Source organism: Pelophylax lessonae, assembly GCF_965119305.1.
Source record: "Pelophylax lessonae genome assembly, chromosome: 8".
NCBI lineage: Eukaryota > Metazoa > Chordata > Amphibia > Anura > Ranidae > Pelophylax > Pelophylax lessonae.
In genome coordinates this window covers 34287511-34302657 of record NC_138775.1, presented here as the reverse complement: position 1 = coordinate 34302657, position 15147 = coordinate 34287511, and the positions used below count along the sequence as shown (strand labels likewise).

Here is a 15147-nt window from a genome sequence, read left to right as displayed (position 1 = left end):
ACCTCTGCAACAATGGACTTCCAACATCGAGCATCAATGGACTCTCCAGCAGCATTAGACCCATCCCTCAACATTAGATCCCTTCCAGCAATGATTGATTCCCTGCAACATGATACCCCACCAGCAACAACAGACTTCCCCTAGCAACAATAGACCCTCTGCGCAAATATATCCCCTCCAGCAGCAAATAGATCCCCTCCAGCAACACTAGATTCCCCAGTAGCCAGCATCAATAGACCCTCCAGCAGCCAGCAACATAGAACCCTACCTCAACAATAAATCCCTCCCAGCAACAACTGACCCACCAGCAACATAAGACCCACCCCAGCAACAATAAATCCCCCATGAGCAAGAGAAGACCTCCCCAGCAACAATAGACCCCCTTCCTCTGCAAAAATAGATTCCCTATTAGCCAGCATTAATAGACCCTCCAGCACCCCTAGCCATTACATACATTCAGTTCTGGAGGTGCCGGAACTGCGTTCCCCTGCGTTCCCACTGAAAAAAAGCCCTGGTGAAAACTAAGAGTTAAATTTCTCTTACATTGGAGAGATCTCCACTTATTCCTGTTGTGTCTCCAGAACAGAAAGTAGGGACACTTAAGGCAAGGTATTCTGGTTTGTAATCAATGTACTTTTTCAACAAAGCAGCTAAGATTAGCCTAGCAAATGTTTTTTTAAAAAGAGAGCCAAGAGCTCCATCTACTTGCTGGTATGAATTTTATTATTTCCTATTTACTGGCCATAAAGAAAACATTTATTTATTTATTTTTTAGCACTAAACCTATAAGGAAAAACTATATACAAAAAACATCTACATGCTCTGTTAACAAGCTGCAAACTTTTCACAGCCACCAGTTTTAATAAAGAATAAACTGAAGACATTTCATATTCGCTGATTATTTTTAGACATAAAAGAGAGTAAATCTATTTTTCTAACCTCAGCCAAAAATGTATATATGTTCCATTTGTATGCTTTGTGTATAATAGATTGCTGCTATGATGACACAGAACTGTAAATTGTGAGACATTAGCAGCAGACAGCTGAGACGATTGCTCCTGCCATGATGAAAGGTTTTGCGACTGTAAGTGACGAGAAGACTTTTAGATGCTTAATGATCAAGAATTGTATATTCATCCTAGCCGTGATCAATCAGATCCCTAAAGCTCTGAGACGGTTCTAATGTACTTATGGAATGTCTGCATTCCTGAACATTATAGTCACCGGCTCACACTACAATGAGACACATTCATGGGCCAGGTCATGGTATTGCTGTTGACATAATGTAACTTAATTCTATGTTGTGCTCCAGGGCTGATTGGTCAAGACCAAACAGTCTACTGATGAATTGGATATGTTGATATGGTAGTATAGGTCGCCACTATGGTCTTGTACATACCTTTAAACTCAACTCCACGCTCCCCGGAGAGTGTGGCCCCTACTGGCAGTATTATGTTTTAATAGTTGCCTTTTCTAAAGTCATCAGGCCAGTCCTATGACTCGATGGAGGATGAATGAAGGGTGCTGCAATGTTGCCCTCCATAGGGGGTAGGGCCATGACACCCTGCACTCCCATTATGTATTGAGGGACACGTCATTCAACCTGGAACACCGAGGACATCGTGTTGCGAAATAGACATACTGTGGGAAAACCTACGGATTGATGGTAAGTATTGCAGCCTGTGCTCCTTTTTTACACTATCAGGGGGTATGTTTAAAAAAATAAAACTGTACACCAGAGTTGGGCTTTAAGACCAAACTTTATAATTCATTAACCGCTTGCCGACCTCCGCAAGTACATATACTGCGGCGGTCAGCCCCGTGCAGGCAAAGTGACATATGGGTACGTCACTCGCCTGCGAGCCAATAGGGGGCGAGCGTGTGCCACCGCCGGAGGCGTGCTCCCGCCCCCGCTCGCTCACTGTGATCCCCGTGCGTGTGACCAGCGGACCCGATGTCCGCCGGTCACTCGTGATCGTCCGTTACAGAGGGAGAAAGGCAGGCGGCTAATGTAAACAAAGCCGCCTGTCACTCTCCCTTGTGTAAGTTCAGAGATCATACGGTCCTGCTATGCAGGATCGTATATCTCTGTAGTTACACAAACAGCCACATCCCTTTACAGTTAGAACACACATAACCCCTGCATCACCAATAAAGTTAACCAATAAAGTTAACCCCTTCCGTGCCAGTGTAATTTTTACAGTAACAGTGCATATGTATAGCACTGATTACTGTAGTAATGTCACTGGTACCCCAAAAAGTGTCAAAAATGTCAGTCAAGGGTCCGATCTGTCCGCCGCAATGTCGCAGTCCCGCAAAACAAATCGCAGATCGCCGCCATTACTGGTTAAAAAAAAAAACAATAAAAATGACAAAAATCTTTCCCTTAGTTAGTAATAACTTTTGCGCAAATCAATCAAAATACGCTTATTGCGATTTTTTTTTTTACCAAACAAATTGGCCTAAAATGTTAAAAAATTTTGATTTAAATTTTTTTGGGGAATTTCATATAAAAAAAAATGTGAAAAATATTGTTATTTTTGCAAAATTGTCGCTTTTTTGTTTTTAGCGCATGATCAAAATTGCACAGGTGATCAAATACCACCAAAAGAAAGCTCTGTTTGTGGGAAAAAAAGGACGTCAATTTCATTTGGATACAGCGTCGCACGACCGCGCAATTGTCCGTTAAAGTCACGCAGTGCTGAATCGCAAAATACCCCCTGGTCAGGAAGGGGGTAAAATGTTCCGGGGCTTAAGTGGTTAAAGTTTTCTCTTTTCGATGTTTGGTATATGGTGGGGAATTAAACCACCTGGCAGTTTTTTTTTTTTTTGTATCTCTCTGCTGAGTTTCCAGGTTTGCACACCTGCTGTGCCCTCTATGAGGGGTTCTTACTCACTCTGCTGGATTTTCATTTATTGTACACTGCTCAAAAAAATTAAAAGGAACACTTAGAAAACACATCAGACCTGAATGGGGAAAAATATCATGCTGGATATCTATACGGATGTGGACTGGGTAATGTGTTAGGTAGGAAAGGATGCCACATCGTTTGATGGAAATGAAAGTTATCACTCTACAGATGGCTGAATTCAAAGACACACTCAAAATGGAAAAATGATGCAGCAGGCTAGTCCATTTTGCTGAAATTTCATTGCAGCAACTCAAAAAAGTACTCAGTAGTTTGTATGGCCCCCACGTGCTTGTATGCATGCCTGAAAAGCAGTGGCGGCCTGTGCATAGGGGGCGCCAGGGCGCCAGGGCGCCGCCCCCCCCCCCCCTAAAAAAAGAAAAGAAAAAAAAAATTACAAAAAATCGATAAAGTTTTCAAAAAAAAAAAAATTGTGTTCGCCGGCCTATGTGGAGGCTGTGGGGGGTGGGGTTTACGACCCAGAAGAGGCGCCGATTGGCTGCCTTCTGGGGCGTAACCTGGGCGCAGGGTACAGCGCTAGGAAACCCCCACTTTCGGAATGTCCTGGCTGTGATTGGTCCAGTCTCCAGCCTGGACCAATCATCATCCAGGACATCCGATGCTGACCCGTGACCCCGCTGACGTCGCGTACGTCAGTCACGAGTCAGTGCGGTGGACGGATGGGCACAGCAGAGCGGAGCGGACTCAGAGTCAGCGGAGACTCGGAGAGCAGACCGGACACCGGAATCGGCTTCAGAGAGACGGACGACCCGACCAGGCAGTCACCTCACCAGGCCGCAGCCGCGCAGCGTCTCCAGAGGAGTGGAGGTCATCTGGACTGGAAGAGAAGACTCGATCACCACCGGTAAGTGAGCTGTGGCGCTCTGCAATCATTGGGGTACAATGCTGGCACTCTGCAATCATTGGGGGACAATGCTGGCACTCTGCAATCATTGGGGGACAATGCTGTGGCGCTCTGCAATAATTGGGGTACAATGCTGTGGCACTCTGCAATCATTGGGGGACAAAGCTGTGGCACTCTGCAATCATTGGGGGACAATGCTGTGGCACTCTGCAATCATTGGGGGACAATGCTGTGGCACTCTGCAATCATTGGGGGACAATGCTGTGGCACTCTGCAATCATTGGGGTACAATGCTGTGACACTCTGCAATCATTGGGGTACAATGCTGTGGCACTCTGCAATCATTGGGGGACAATGCTGTGGCACTCTGCAATCATTGGGGGACAATGCTGTGGCACTCTGCAATCATTGGGGGACAATGCTGTGGCACTCTGCAATCATTGGGGGACAAAGCTGTGGCACTCTGCAATCATTGGGGGACAATGCTGGCACTCTGCAATCATTGGGGGACAATGCTGTGGCACTCTGCAATCATTGGGGGACAATGCTGTGGCACTCTGCAATCATTGGGGGACAATGCTGTGGCACTCTGCAATCATTGGGGGACAATGCTGTGGCGCTCTGCAATCATTGGGGTACAATGCTGTGGCACTCTGCAATCATTGGGGGACAATGCTGTGGCACTCTGCAATCATTGGGGGACAAAGCTGTGGCACTCTGCAATCATTGGGGGACAATGCTGGCACTCTGCAATCATTGGGGGACAATGCTGTGGCACTCTGCAATCATTGGGGGACAATGCTGTGGCGCTCTGCAATCATTGGGGTACAATGCTGTGGCGCTCTGCAATCATTGGGGGACAATGCTGTGGCGCTCTGCAATAATTGGGGGACAATGCTGTGGCACTCTGCAATCATTGGGGGACAATGCTGTGGCGCTCTGCAATCATTGGGGTACAATGCTGTGGCGCTCTGCAATAATTGGGGGACAATGCTGTGGCACTCTGCAATCATTGGGGGACAATGCTGGCACTCTGCAATCATTGGGGGACAATGCTGTGGCACTCTGCAATCATTGGGGTACAATGCTGAGGCGCTCTGCAATAATTGGGGGACAATGCTGGCACTCTGCAATCATTGGGGGACAATGTTGTGGCGCTCTGCAATCATTGGGGGACAATGTTGTGGCGCTCTGCAATCATTGGGGGACAATGCTGTGGCGCTCTGCAATCATTGGGGGACAATGCTGTGGCGCTCTGCAATCATTGGGGGACAATGCTGTGGCGCTCTGCAATCATTGGGGGACAATGCTGGCACTCTGCAATCATTGGGGGACAAAGCTGTGGCGCTCTGCAATCATTGGGGTACAATGCTGTGGCGCTCTGCAATCATTGGGGTACAATGCTGGCACTCTGCAATAATTGGGGGACAATGCTGTGGCGCTCTGCAATCATTGGGGTACAATGCTGGCACTCTGCAATAATTGGGGGACAATGCTGTGGCGCTCTGCAATCATTGGGGGACAATGCTGTGGCGCTTTGCAATAACTGGGGGACAATGCTGTGGGCACTTTGCAATCATTGGGGGACAATGCTGTGGGCGCTCTGCAATAATTGGGGGACAATGTTGTGGCGCTCTGCAATCATTGGGGGACAATGCTGTGGCGCTCTGCAATCATTGGGGGACAATGCTGTGGCACTCTGCAATCATTGGGGGACAATGCTGTGGCACTCTGCAATCATTGGGGGACAATGCTGTGGCACTCTGCAATCATTGGGGGACAATGCTGTGGCGCTCTGCAATCATTGGGGGACAATGCTGTGGCGCTCTGCAATAATTGGGGGACAATGCTGTGGCACTCTGCAATAAATGGGGGACAATGCTGTGGCGCTCTGCAATCATTGGGGTACAATGCTGTGGCGCTCTGCAATCATTGGGGGACAATGCTGTGGCGCTCTGCAATCATTGGGGGACAATGCTGTGGCGCTCTGCAATCATTGGGGGACAATGCTGTGGCACTCTGCAATCATTGGGGGACAATGCTGTGGCACTCTGCAATCATTGGGGGACAATGCTGTGGCACTCTGCAATCATTGGGGGACAATGCTGTGGCACTCTGCAATCATTGGGGGACAATGCTGTGGCACTCTGCAATCATTGGGGGACAATGCTGTGGCACTCTGCAATCATTGGGGGACAATGCTGTGGCACTCTGCAATCATTGGGGGACAATGCTGTGGCGCTCTGCAACCATTGGGGGACAATGCTGTGGCGCTCTGCAGTGATTGGGGTACAATACTCTGCATTGATGGGGGCACGGAACAGTTGCATTGAAGGGGGCACACACGCTGAACTCTGCATTGTGGGGGCACAGAACAGTGTTTATTGCATTGAAGGGGGCACAGCACAGTGTTTATTGCATTGAAGGGGGCACAGCACATTGTTCATTGCATTGAAGGGGGCACAGCACAGTTGCATTGAAGGGGGCACAGCACAGTTGCATTGAAGGGGGCACAGCACAGTTGCATTGAAGGGGGCATGCACGCTGAATTCTGCATTGTGGGGGCACAGCACAGTGTTCATTGCATTGAAGGGGGCACAGCACAGTGTTTATTGCATTGAAGGGGGCACAGCACAGTGTTTATTGCATTGAAGGGGGCACAGCACAGTTGCATTGAAGGGGGCATGCACGCTGAACTCTGCATTGTGGGGGCACAGCACAGTGTTTATTGCATTGAAGGGGGCATAGCACAGTGTTTATTGCATTGAAGGGGGCATAGCACAGTGTTAATTGCATTGAAGGGGGCACAGAACAGTGTTTATTGCATTGAAGGGGGCACAGCACAGTGTTTATTGCATTGAAGGGGGCATGCACGCTGAACTCTGCATTGTTGGGGCACAGCACAGTGTTCATTGCATTGAAGGGGGCACAGAACAGTGTTTATTGCATTGAAGGGGGCACAGAACAGTGTTTATTGCATTGAAGGGGGCACAGCACAGTGTTTATTGCATTGAAGGGGGCATAGCACAGTGTTTATTGCATTGTGGGGGCACAGCACAGTGTTCATTGCATTGAAGGGGGCACAGCACAGTGTTTATTGCATTGAAGGGGGCACAGCACAGTGTTTATTGCATTGAAGGGGGCACAGAACAGTGTTTATTGCATTGAAGGGGGGCACAGCACAGTGTTTATTGCATTGAAGGGGGCACAGCACATTGTTCATTGCATTGAAGGGGGCACAGCACAGTTGCATTGAAGGGGGCATGCACGCTAACTCTGCATTGTGGGGGCACAGCACAGTGTTCATTGCATTGAAGGGGGCACAGCACAGTGTTTATTGCATTGAAGGGGGCACAGCACAGTGTTTATTGCACTGAAGGGGGCACAGCACAGTGTTTATTGCATTGAAGGGGGCACAGCACATTGTTCATTACATTGAAGGGGGCACAGCACATTGTTCATTGCATTGAAGGGGGCACAGCACAGTTGCATTGAAGGGGGCATGCACGCTAACTCTGCATTGTGGGGGCACAGCACAGTGTTCATTGCATTGAAGGGGGCACAGCACAGTGTTTATTGCATTGAAGGGGGCACAGCACAGTGTTTATTGCATTGAAGGGGGCACAGCACATTGTTCATTACATTGAAGGGGGCACAGCACATTGTTCATTGCATTGAAGGGGGCACAGCACAGTTGTATTGAAGGGGGCATGCACGCTGAACTCTGCATTGGGGGGGCACAGCACAGTGTTTATTGCATTGAAGGGGGCACAGCACAGTGTTTATTGCACTGAAGGGGGCACAGCACAGAGTTTATTGCACTGAGGGGGGCACAGCACAGTGTTTATTGCATTGAAGGGGGCACAGCACATTGTTCATTGCATTGAAGGGGGCACAGCACAGTTGTATTGAAGGGGGCATGCACGCTGAACTCTGCATTGGGGGGGCACAGCACAGTGTTTATTGCATTGAAGGGGGCACAGCACAGTGTTTATTGCACTGAAGGGGGCACAGCACAGAGTTTATTGCACTGAGGGGGGCACAGCACAGTGTTTATTGCATTGAAGGGGGCACAGCACATTGTTCATTGCATTGAAGGGGGCACAGCACAGTTGTATTGAAGGGGGCATGCACGCTGAACTCTGCATTGGGGGGGCACAGCACAGTGTTTATTGCATTGAAGGGGGCATAGCACAGTGTTCATTGCATTGAAGGGGGCACAGCACAATGTTCATTGCATTGAAGGGGGCACAGCACAATGTTCATTGCATTGAAGGGGGCACGCACGCTGAACTCTGCATTGAAGGGGGCATGTACGCTGGTCACTGCATTGAAAGGGGGCATATACCATCTCCTGTACCATGACCCGTGACATGCCTATACCATATCTGTGCCATGCCTATACCATCTCCTGTACCATCACTTGTGCCATGCCTGTACCATCACCTATGCCATGCCTATACCATCACCTGTGCCATGCCTATACCATGACTTCAAAGTCACGCAATTTTTTACTGCGTTTTTTGACGCAAAGCAATACCTATTACATTTTTCTTTTTGCGCCCCCCCAAAAATTTTGAGCACCAGCCGCCACTGCTGAAAAGGTCGGGGCATGCTCTTAATGGGAAGACGGATGGTGTCCTGGAAGTTTTCCTCCCAGATCTGGACCAGGGAACCACTGAGCTCCTGAACAGACTGAGGTGCAACCTGGTGGCGTCGGCTGGACCAAAACAAAGTCCCAGAGGTGTTCATTCAATGGTGTCAATTCCTTCATCCCAGGGCCGTCTTTTCCACTGGGCATGCCCGGCGGTTGCCCGGGGGCCCCACTTGCCAAGGGGCCCCACATGGATGGTGGCATGTCCCTGGTGGTCTAGGGCCCCCCCGTTCCGTTGTCCGCCGGCCCGGGCCCCCCCCCCCCCTGTTGGTTTCTGCCCGCCGGCGGCGGCTGTGGCTCGAGTCTGCACTGCAGTGCACACTGGTTGCTAAGGCCAGCCCGATTGGCATCTAGCAACCAGTGACGTTAGCAGAGCAGAGTGCAGACCCAGGATGCACAGCGCCGCAGCGGAGGACTCGGAGAAGGATCCTCATCCTCGTCGGCTCGTCCTCCTCTCCTCTGTCTTGACCCTAGAAGACTGGGTATATACCTTACTATATACATATTACAGGGACCAATATATACTACGAGACAACTACCTTGAGTATATACCTTACTATATATATATATATTACATGGAACACTATATACTACAAGAGACTCTTGTAGTTTATAGTAAGGTATATACTCCAGGTAGTTGTACTCTCTTGTAGTATATATTGGTCCCTGTAATATGTATATAGTAAGGTATATATCCTCCAGGTAGTAGTTGTACTCTCTTAGTATATAGTGTTCCCTGTAATGTGTATATAGTCTATATACATATTACAGGGAACACTATATACTACAAGAGAGTACAACTACTACCTGGAGGATATATACCTTACTATATACATATTACAGGGACCAATATATACTACAAGAGACAACTACCTTGCATTTTTATTCTCGTGCGTGATTGTGTAGGCAGGGGGCCCCAGTGCACTGCATTGCCCAGGGGCCTATAAGGCTCTTAAGATGGCACTGCTTCATCCTCCAGGAACTGGCTGCATACTCTCGCCACGTGAGAGCGGGCATTGTCGTGAACCAGGAGGAACCCAGGACCTACTGCACAAGCGTAGGGTCTGTCAATGGGTCCAAGGATTTCATCCCGATACCGAATGGCAGTCAGGGTGCCATTGTCTAGCCTGTAGAGATCGGTGCGTCCCTCCATGGATATGCCTCCACAGACCATCACTGACCCTCCACCAACCCGGTCATGCTGAACGATGTTACAGGCAGCATAATGTTCTCCAGCATCGTCATACACTGTCCCACTATCAGACTATGTGACCTAGTGCCTTCTAAGCTTTCAAGTTAGTACACAGACTGCCATTGAACACTCAGTCATCAGCTTATCCTACAAAGAGGGAGCAACCATGAGTCAATCCCTGAACAATGATCATTCAATTATGGCGCAACAAGAAAGATGTAAACTCCTACTAGTTACAATAATAGCTCAAAAGTAATACAGTTACTTCGTAATGTAAAGCACACTAACTAAAAAAACAGATTATAGGTTTTAATTTCCAAAGCTGGTGCACAAGCTTAGTACAGGAACAATACTAAGAATTTCTGACTGGCAGTAAGGTTTAACTCTGGAAGGTTTACCCCCCTTCATGACCAGGTCATTTTTTGTGATACGGCACTGCATTGATTTAACTGAAAATTGCGCGGTTGTGCGACGCTGTACCCAAATAAAATGCATGTCTTTTTTTCCCCCACAAATAGAGCTTTCTTTTGGTGGTATTTAATCACTTCTGTGTATTTATTTTTTGTGCTATAAACAAAAAAACACCAACAATTTTGAAAAAAAATAAAAAAATAAATAAATAATTATATTTTTGACTTTCTGCAATAAAACCCACTAAAAAAAAAATTGTAAAAAATCAAATTTTTTCATCAATTTAGGCCAATCTGTTTTATGCTACATATTTTAGGTAGAAAAAATTCCATTAGGTGTATATTGATTGGTTTGCGTCTACAACTATGGGATATTTTTATGGACTTTTATTTATTTATTTTTACTAGTAATGGCGGTGATCAATGATTTTTAGTGGGGCTGCAACATTGCGGCGGACAAATCCGACACTAATTGACACATTTTGGGGACCAGTGACACCAATACAGTGCAGTGCTAAAATGCACTGTCACTGTACTGACACTGGCAGAGAAGGGGTTAACACCCGGGGGCAGTCAAAGAGTTAAATGTGTTCCCTGGGAGTGCTTTTTTACTGTGTGGGGGATTGTTTAACTGAAGGAAGACAGAGATGCGCGTTTCTGCTTAGCTATTTTTTTTCTCTTTCAGCAGCTTAGTAGATGCCCCTTATGCGGTGGAGCAATACATGTTTAAACCTTAATGTGCTATTATTACAGGCTCTGCATAGAATTGTGTTGCCGATTTAGTAAATGGCCAGCAGAGGAGTGTTAATTTTTATGTCAATTTACAATTTAGTTTTAGTCATAGTCTTTTGACTTTTGACTAAAATGCCATTTTAGTTTTAGTCGCATTTTAGTCTTCTGACTTGCTTGAGTTTTAGTTGTATTTGAGTCAACTATAATAGTGTTTATTTAGTCCACAAAATTATTTTAATCAACAAAACTAACACTGGCTGTGGGTTTAGTAACACTTTAAAGAGGAACTGCAGTCTGCTCACATAACTTGTAATAAAAACATATTTGCCATTCTGAAGATTCCCTCCAACCACATTCCATATTATTTTATATATACAGTACTGTGATTCTGTACTGGCCAAATATGCTGCAGAGAGCCACTGAGTCTGGCTGCAGCCATTTTAACTGTGGGCAGCTGAAGCTGCTGCCTGTTCACTTCCTGGATTTACACAAACACACACACACACACACACACACACATATACATATATATATATATATATATATATATATATATATATATATATATATACAGACACACAGACATACAACAACACACACACATACATATATATATATATATATAGAGATAGATTGCAAGCTCTAACGAGCAGGGCCCTCTAGTTCCTCCTGTTTTGAATTGTACTGTAACTGTATTGTCTTCCCTCACACCCTCACATTATAAAGCGCTGCACAAACTGTTGGCGCTATATAAATCCTGTATAATAATAATAATATATATTATATATATATATATATATATATATATATATATATATATATATATATATATATCACACACACACACACACACACACACCTATATATACAGACACACAGCAAACATACACATATATACAGACAGACAGACACACTCACACCTTTGCTTGCCTGAACACTTCCCCTCTTTTGATGAATACTTATGGATCTCTGCATTCTTCGGTTATCTCTGCCCTGATCCAGCCCCCTCCAGCTCTGCAGCTCTCCTTGGCTCTCCTATGACTCATCCCTCCTCCCTTGCTGGCAAACTCTCACGAGAGTGAGAGAGAGCTGTGCATGATGTCATTAGTCTAGACTAATTATCAGACAGGAAAGAGGAAGTGGGCTGTATAAAGTATTTACTGGCAGAAAAAAAAAAAACAACAAGGACAGAAGATTTAATAGATGGAAAGATGAAAAAATGACTGAAGGTCCGCTTTAAGTAACACTTTCAGGTCTTGTTCCTCCCCCGGCCTGTGATCGGACAGTAGAAGGAGAAGCAGCAGACTGATCAGCTCATCTCTCCCTCGCTCTGGCCTCTCCTCCTATCAGCATGCACTTTCCACTACAGCACAGCAAATTGGCTCCTTGTGCTGCTTTTCTCTTTTAATATCTGAGCTCTGTTGTACAGGGGACTGCAAGAGTCTGATACCAAAATAAATTTGGGTATTTGTAAAGCTTGCATGTTAAAAAAAAAAAAAACACTTAAGGATGCATTAATATACAGCGGCACTAATGTGTCTATGCTTGTCTGCCTGGAGTGCATTCATTCAGCTTTCCAAGCATGTGTTGATGAGTCAGTGCCTATCACATTAATGAGTGCACTCTCATCCGCTGTATCGGAATGGCTGCAGGGTTTTGCTTTTTCTCCGGTCTGCACATTGTCTCCATATTGTTTGCTGGGAGTTCAGTGTAGCAGAGGTAACCGGCCAGCCATGGTGAATAGGCAGATCACAGGTCGCTGGGTCTGTTACAAATGTTTATAAGAAGCACATCAGATGAGAAGGATGAGGTCATCGGTGTATTCAAGGGCATTCTGATCCAATGTCTGGGCCACCAGAAGAGAAAACTTTATCTAACTGGGATTAGGACTGGCTGGGTGGCAAACAATAATGCCGTTATTTTACTGAGGGCCATTCACAGTCGATTCATTCTTCCTAAAAGGAAAAGAATGATGAGCGCATATTCCGAGTTATTCTTTTAGTGCTTCCCTTGCAAATTTTGCTATGACTTTTTATATAATGTAAATTGACAACAACCCCCACCTCTTTAGCCATGCAAACTGTCCTTTGATCAGCCAGCCTCCATATCAGGGCCACCTTAACAGCATCATGGGCCCCTGGGCTAAGTAATGCACTGGGGCCCCTGCCAGGTGTGGTGCATCAGCGCAAAATCACGTACAGTTACGTTGAGGTGTCTGGGGTGCGCACACGTGCCAGCGACCCGCTCCTGTTGCGATTGGACACAGCGAGAGCCAATCAGCGGGTCTGATGGACCTGATGTGTGTAAAAAGGGCGCTCCCACTATGAAAACCTAATGTGTGTAGACAGTAACATAAACTTATATATACACACAATATCAAAGTTCAAAAATCAATAGAAGTCAAAATCAATAGAAGTCCATCCTATTAGTAAAAATGATTGCAGTTCCATCATAATTAAAGTGCTGAGGTGCCAAATGCTCAAATTAGTGCAGTCCTAGCTCCCCTCCTGTGTGCCCACTCACTCACCAGCTGTCATAGACTAGAATAACAGAAGTCATGTGCACTTTGCAAAACATCTCAGATGTTGGGATTAGTCGATGTCAAGCGGAGTTCTGGGATACCGCGATGTCGGCACCCCAAGCCGATTTGCCCAATGGCTTCAGGTGCAGGCACCGGCATTGCAAGTAAGGGAAACCTTCAGGCTTCACAACTGGTTTCCTACTGTGCATGCGCGAGTCGCTCTGCACTTTCTGCATGGTCTGTCGTCTTCTGAGACACACACAGGTCCCAGAAGGCAGTGTGTGTGTGTGTGTGTGTGTGTGTGTGTGTGGGGGGGGGGGGGTCAGTGTTAATATCGTCGACTAAAACCGCCTAAAACGTTTGTCTACTAAAATACGACTAAAACAATTCAGATGACTAAAATACGACTAAAACTAAAATGGCATTTTAGTCTTGAGACTAAAATATGACTAAAACTAAAATGGCATTTTAGTCAAAAGACTATAACTAAAACTAGATCGAAATTTGCTGCCAAAATTAACACTGGTGCATGCCCAAAGCTTAATACCATAAATAATAACATATTAGATTTTTCACTCTAGGACCAGCAGTAGTATATAATGAGTTTGGAAATTGTAGAGAAATGCTTAAATAATGCATTACAAATTACAATTGAACTACACCCATTCTATTATAGATGACTAAAATGAGTTTTAGTCGACTAAAATGTAGGACGTCTTAGTCGACTAAAATGTACTGGAGTTTTAGTCGACTAAATACGACTAAAACACTTGCAGAAGACTAAAATGGGACTAAAACTAAAATGCCATTTTAGTCCTAAGTCATCAGACTAAAACTAAATTGAAATTTGCTGCCAAAATTAACACGGGGGGGTAGAGGGGCTGATGCAAATGCAGAAATGACATACCTTGCCGTGTCGAGGTAGGACAGAGGGGCAGCTTAAAAAGGTCAGAAAAGGTGAAAAACTATATTATATATATATATATATATATATATATATATGCGCAATATCCAAAAACGAGGGGGGGGGGGGGTGAGATGCTTTATTGTTCAGGACCTATTTGCATTCTAGCATGGAACACAACTTTATTACTTTTTTTTTTTTTACAATTTCTTTTTCTATTTTAATTAATTTTAATTTAATAATTTTTTACATTTTTTTTTTCACAATGCTATTGGAGGGTCTTTTGGATAGCAGGGGTCTAAACAGATCCCTGAAGTCTCACTTTTGAGACAAAGAAAGGGACTGAAGAAATACATTCCACAATCCCTTTCTCAGCCTCAGCTGCACTGCAGATAAGTGAACAGGACACAGAGGCCCCTGTGCAATAATAAACTGACGCATAGAAAACCTTATTTACAAAGCTTCAGTTATGAATGAATACAGTGAGTGATCGGTACCAATCACTCACTGTGTTCACTTAGAAAAGGAAGGGGCCAGCAAATTACATATTTTTCCATCCTCTTCCCCACTCTTAATCCTGAAGAGCCCCCTGATAGTGATCAGTGTGGCAGGCGTGGCACATAACTGGAACCAATCTTCTGTGGCTCATACTGTAGCTGGCTTTCAGTTGCTGCAGGGTGAGCCACAAAAGATCAGTTCCGGTTTTTTTCCCCCACCCGCCACACCAATCACCCGCTTTTCCAGTGTACATGCAATTCCCCCTGCTGGGGGCAGGAGCTTCTGGGGCCCCCGGGCACCGTGCCAAAAGACGGCTCTGCTCCTGATGACATCAGAAAAGAAGACATCAGACAATGCTGGATTTGGGTTGGGTTAACTTTACCAAAAACTGCCTATGGGAATAAGGGCCTCCTGTACTGTAGATAACAAAATGTATGTGCAGCTTTGACTAAAGTTTGATAA

At 45.7% G+C, this 15147-nt stretch overlaps 1 protein-coding gene across 1 annotated transcript in view; it reads right to left on the bottom strand.

Annotated features, from left to right (window-relative positions):
- Nucleotides 1–15147, bottom strand: part of PRRT3 (proline rich transmembrane protein 3) — a 102427-nt gene that overhangs the window by 3400 nt on the left and 83880 nt on the right. The window lies entirely within an intron of this gene.